Here is a 6,907-nt window from a genome sequence, read left to right on the forward strand (position 1 = left end):
GTGGCCGTCTATATGATTGTCCGAGAATGAATGTGAGTCTTCTCCTGAGAGTTTATTGAAATGTAACACCGCCATACAAAAAATGCTGACTGTCAGCAATTTTTGTATGGCGGTGTTACATTTCAATAAACTCACAGGAGAAGACTCACATTCATTCTCGAACATTCATATATATCTCAGTGAAAAGGAGGAATTATTTTCTGGGGGGATGATTTTTTGAAAACTAAAAATTCTCCAACAAATTTCGTTTTTTTGGAAGTCACTTATTGACACGAAAATCCCTAGCAAATTGAAAGAATTTTACTCCGCTAAATTCGAATAATTTTCACGAAAAAAAGAACAATGCCAAAAAGTTAGCCAGCTGTCATTGCTTGCAAATTTGTCAAACCCTGCGGTTATCATAACAAAACAACGTACGTTTAATTCACGATAGAAGGATTCACCCGAAAAACCAAATGATATACATAAATATAAAAATTATTTTATTTTATTTTTATTATTCCAATTATTTTGAATAATCAATACTTTTTTTGTATTATCATCGTTTTTAATATTTCCATTTAAATTTATTTAATTCTTATTTACGATCATGCATGCGACGTAAATGTGCCGTTTGAGAGTTAAACGCACTCTGCTCAGTTATGACAAATGTAGGGTTAGACAAACTCTCAGTCAAAAACTGCTGGCTCACTCGTTATATGAAAAATTGACATGGTTCTTTCTCGTCCAAATCACAGGGGACTACTGCTCTCTAAGGCTATGTGGAATGAACCACCCTGTATATGTACAGGGTGTGCCAGAATAACTGTCCCTTTTTCGTAACTACTTTGCCCACAAATACAATGCTTTCCAAGCACTCTTTTGTTTACCGTTATTTTTATTCATGTTTTGACTATGCACTGTGATGATGCACATTATTGCGCAGTTCTTGTTTACTTTGCAACAACAATGGATGTGAAACGTCAACTCGTTTTGAATTTGCACAAAAAAGGTTTGCGACAAGTTGATATCTTTCGACGTCTTCAGATCGATAATATCAACTTGAAATTTATTGAGCGCACTATAAAACGATACAAGGAGCATGGAACAGTCAATGTGGAGCGAAAACCGGGAAGAAAAAAATCTGTACGTACAAAAGATCTGGTCAAAAAAGTACGAAAGAAAATTCGTCGAAATAACAAAAGAAGCGCTAAAGAAGATTTGGGAGTGAAACCATTAAAAAAAACCCGAAAACACGGTTTGACAATCAAAAATAAGCAAGACAGAAAGCGAAAATGCAAAGAGCTGCTAAGCCGGGCCGCAACCTCAAACATTGTTTTTTCAGACGAGAAGTTGTTCCTTTTGCAGCCAAGTCTCAATGCGAAAAATGATTGCGTTTATGCAGCGTCAATTGAGGACATTTCTGAAGATGATTTAGTCGTTGAACGATTTCAAAATGTGTCAGGTGTCATGGTTTGGGGCGCCGTTTCGGCCGGCCACAAATTTCCCCCTGTTTTCGTTGACAAAGGCGTTAAAATTAACGCAGCTGTGTATGAAGAAGAAATATTGCGCAAAAACTTGTTGCCATATGCCAAAAATGTGTTTGGTGATGAACCATGGCTTTTCCAGCAAGATGGGGCACCGGCACATCGAGCAAACAGAGTGCAAAAGTGGTTAAGAGAAAATGTGCCTGATTTTTTTAACAAGGACGAATGGCTGCCATCGTCTCCAGACTTGAATCCATTGGATTATTTTGTGTGGGGCTACATGCAATCGAAGCTAAATGATCTGAAGATTAAGAAAATCACAAAATTGGATGCATTCGAAAAGAAAATCGTCAAAATTTGGAACGATATTCCCATCAAAATGGTGTGGTCCGCGTGTAAATCGTTTTTACGACGTTTGCGTTTGGTGGTCCGTGCAAATGGAGGAAGAATCAAAACCAAAACATGAATCTAAAATTTTGGACCCTATTCTAAATCTCAATAAAATTTTTGTTCAATTTTAGTAAAAAAACAATACGTTTTTTAAGTATATATAAAAAGGACAGTTATTCTGGCACACCCTGTATATAGTCTGTAGCTGTTGTTTCTTGGTATCACAGTTGGTTTTGATTCGCATTGAGGATTTTGTGCTTTTTTGGGTAATAGTCTAAATCCGATTCTATAGCAATCAGAATCACTTGATGATCTGGTAAGTAACCACTGGTTTACAGTTCAGCATTCGTCATAATAACTAAAATTGTTTTGAATAAACTTTAGTTTGCCACAAAAATCTGTATCCATGTGAGCAAAGTCAATTTTAGAAGAAGTTTTGCAGTTATTCGAAACATTTTCATTTGTATACTGATTTCTAAACGCTTTTTGAATTTGCATGCAAAACTTGTGTGTGTCAGTGTGTGTGTTTAAACATTTGTAAAGTTCAAACAGCGTTAATTTCCGGTGTCAAGTCAAATATTTCACGGAGATTTTGTGAATAAATGGGAATAAGTACAAACCGAATGAGCAGTGTATACAAAGAATAGATAAAAGCCATGTATGTCCAATTTGCCTGTAAGGAAAGTTTTCAAATAAAACTCCGTACGAAATGCCAACGAATTTCTTGTGTATAAATTAAATTAAAATCATTGTTGAGTGCCAAAGGACTTCGCATTCGGTTATCTATCATCTGGTACGACTACGAAAACGACACATTTCAATTTCAATTATCTTGTAAATATAGTATGCTTTTGATGAAAGTTCGTCCATTGAATGACATAAAATGGAAATTTACGGAATAGCTCTTGTAATGCATATTTGAGTCGTTTTTGGTACAGTGTAGTTGTTGTGTTAATAATAAGATGAAAATAATTGTTATTGTTCTACAGTTTATTGGGTGTAATACGAGATGTGATACCCTATAAATGTTATATTGGAATATGATTATGAATACATATAAATAGTATCCACTTGATGGTATTAAATGCATATAATTACTATTTCTTCTCTAAATGTTTCTTTCAAATTTAAGAACATTTTACCACATACTAACTCTACATGTTATAGAGTTTTCAATTTAATTATCTGTAATGATCTTATCATTTGTCACCCTCGAATTAATTTATCAGTGTCTCACTCAAAAAATGCTACATTGCTATTGCCTCTCCCTTAATCGGCTATATTTTTGTCAGTGAATTTTCAAAATTCAAACACAAGTAGTTTCACAGTAGGCGCTAAAATCGATACATCGAATCAGAGGAAGTGAAAGACAGAATGAGAAAAAATGAAATTAATTTCCTTGTAAATAAAAAAAATTAAATTCGTCCTTCGTGAGCACACTTTCAAATTAAAGAAATATGTAAATCGAACTACATAAATCCAAACTCATCGGATAAAATGTAACCATGTATACTAGGGATAGATAGAATTATAAATTGTATAAAGTTGCACATAGAATGCAATGAATCTGCCCATCGCTGCGCCCGTTGTACACGATCCATTTTTACTGGCGCACTTGAAAAATCTTGTAATCTGTTAAGTGGATTTTAATTGCATTTCTAAAGCAACAACAGCATATTGAACAATTAATGTGATAATGAATAATAGAGCGAAGAAGGTTTGTGCAGCGCACACAAAAAACCCCAAGACGAAATGGCATAGAAAAATATTCGATTTATATGCGGAGGAAAACTCGTTATTTAAAAAAGCACATCAAATGTTTGCGAAGTTTTTCAACGGAATATCTGAAAGTTTCATTGTATTTTATAGAGTATAGTTCATAAGAAAAGGATCACCTCGGGTATCCTATGACCATTCATTTTACTAAAATAACATTTTAAATATATTCCAATGAAGTTCAAACATTTTAAAACAAATTATTGACAAATAGCGTCAATGGAAGATGCAATGGTATCTTGAAAAATGATTGAACGTTTTTAAATGTACCATGTAAATATCTATCATTACGTGAACAATATTATATATCTGAATGTGAGAAGGTACGTGAAACTTCTTCTACTCCTAACCAGACGTATGATTATGTTGGATAAATATATTTACTGAAATAATCATACGCATAGGTGTTGACGGGAATTCTTTTTCAGGGTGTTGACGGCAAAATTCCGTAGGGAGTCCCTGCCAAATCTATACATAGGGGTCTGCATAAAAGTCACTTTTATCTAGTTTAAAAGGGGTTCTCTCGGCAAAACCTTTAGCAAAAATGGGGTTTTTGATACCACTCGGAAAATCATTGATTACACAGAGGGCGTAGGACTTTGGCTGAAAAATCCTTAGCAAATCGAAAGAATCTAGGGTCCCTTAGAATGTTTTAGGAACTCTCGTCAACAACTAAGTCTTCTTGTAATATAAGCTAAAGAAATGCCTTTTACAATATTTCTAAAATGAATTGAAATTAGACTTTGCCAAATAATGAAACTATTGTCTTTGTATTTATCAAAATAAAATCAATGATTGAAATATGAGGTAAATTTTATCTATAAATTGGACACAGAATGTTTAAGAAACACTATTACTCCAATAGGTAGACAATGAAATATCAACGAAAATACCAGGGGTTGGACACTCGGATTAGGAATCATCATTTGCTTCGGATTCGTAAATAATTGTCGGATTCGTCGAAATAGTGGAATTTGGTTTTTAGCATAAAACGGTTCCTGTTTTTTTACTAAAATTGGTTTAACAATTTAATGAAGCAATTTTAATTTATTGAAAACTTTGGAAATTTAATATTTTTCGTTATAATTGGTATCAAATTTATGAACTAAAATTATTTTAATTGTTGACGGCTTATGAATATAAATAAGTTCATTTATAAAACTGTCAATGTAGATATAAGTTCGTTGATCGTCTTTTGACAGTTTCGAACAACGAACTTATATACGTATACAAAATATGTACTAATTGGAAATCTAAATGTTAAATTTGTGTTAATTTTTATTTATTTGTGTTAGTTTTTAATTCAAATTTCTCAAAATTACAAAAAATATTGAATTTCAATGTTTCAGATTCAAATTAAATGCTATCGTTGTGTATATACTCTACAACCAGATAAACTAGATCATTAGGAATAGTGAGAATTGTAAGAATAGCGAGAATCGTGGATTTGATGTATATTCTTCATTTGCAAACGGTGTACAACCCCTAGTGAAAATATCAATGAAATGAAAAAAAAAGCCATTTTTGCATAATATGCACTGCATATTTTTAAAAGTCAAAATGTATTCCGTTATTAATGTTAAATGTTTAAAGCGTTTCCCAATTCCCAATATATTCGTGAGCTAAATGTGTATTACCATTTCAATGCATGCCAATAAATGTAACTTTACATTATGACACCCAAATCGCATTTTCGCAAAACGATATAACAAAATGCGGTATCATTTTCCGATTACATAAAATCATCGCTAAAACTTCTCCTTGAACGCTTTCTTCGTTGTCAAAAAAAAACGTTTAAGTTCAGTTTCGATTGAAAAGTTCTATTCAGTGTGAATTGAAAATGCTCATTCACTGGTGTCATGTCACGTTTTCCATCATCTTTCCTTTCATTTATTTTGTCATTGTCCCATTTGAATTGCGTTTTAGCGACGCGAAGAAATCATCGTTAAAAGGACCTATTTTATTTGGAGATTGCATTAAAGAAAGAAAAGATACTTAAACGAATTATATAATTCACCTTTGAATTTGACTTGTAAACGGAGCACAATTATATGTATCGTGGATGGTATCTGTGAATCATGAAAGACGTCTATTGAATTTGAAACCATTTAATTTAGTTCAAAGTGATTGAGGAATGAACAGGCCTGGGATACCCGAGTGGAAAAAAAGTGACTAACTTACTATTGACTGTAAGTGACTATAGTTAGCTATATTCATGAATTTTAAAATTTTGTATAGAAAACAATCGACTATAGTTACTCAGTCAGTCGGGCGATTATTTTGGGACGTTTTGACTATCGGGTGACTATGATTATTGTCAACTAAAGTTAGCTGTTGCAGTCAACCATATCTTACTTTAATTGATTGAAGTTAAATAAATTTAACTAAGGTTGCTTGTTTTTACAGTCAACAGTCAGTCAGTTTGTCCCAAAATAGTCAGTCACTTTTTTTGTACATGGGTACGTCGAAAAGCATAAGTTAAAAAGGAATAAGCGAAATCATTTTATCTGCGTACTTCATTATTGGGGAATGTTTTGAATTGCAGATCTGCAACAAATCATGTGATTTTATATTCAGAAATCAGATATTAGTTGTTTGAATACAGTTTCAATCGAAATATACCAACAGGTCATGATGGCCATTTAAAATATGAATAAACTTTTGGCAGCATCAGAAAAGAGATCGTTCGGTAATATTTTTGTATAAATATTCAATGTTTTGAATAAAATGTGTTAATTTAAACAATAAATAAATAAAAATAATATAAATTAAAACGAAAGGATTATTTAAATCATAATAGAGATCCAAGAATCCAAAGGGCAAAAAGTGTGAAATAATTTTCGAAGAACATACATAAAATTGTTTGAAAATAAAAAAAATGACGTATATATATTGAATATGATATTATTGGCCATTTCTTTTTCCAGTAAAAAACTGAATATCAGTAACCAATTAATGGATGTATCGTAATTCATGACGATTTTTATTTAATCAATGATGCCTGTATATTATGCAATGTACAAATCAATTGCTTTCATTCTTTCAATATAACAACAATCGGTTTATATGGATGATTGATTAATACCAACCAAAAAATATTTCAATGTATAATATTCTTTGGAATATGGAACATAAATTCGTTTTATTAAATACCTATAGGTAACTCAAATATGAGTTTTCGTGAATTCGAAAATAAATTGAAAGTAAAATAAAATATTATTATTATAATAAATAAGTAAAAAACACTTCTTTCGAAGTTCCCAGTGTGACGCAAT

Source organism: Contarinia nasturtii, unplaced genomic scaffold (genome assembly GCF_009176525.2).
Source record: "Contarinia nasturtii isolate CC-2019 unplaced genomic scaffold, AAFC_CNas_1.1 Cnas_scaffold_688, whole genome shotgun sequence".
Lineage (NCBI taxonomy): Eukaryota > Metazoa > Arthropoda > Insecta > Diptera > Cecidomyiidae > Contarinia > Contarinia nasturtii.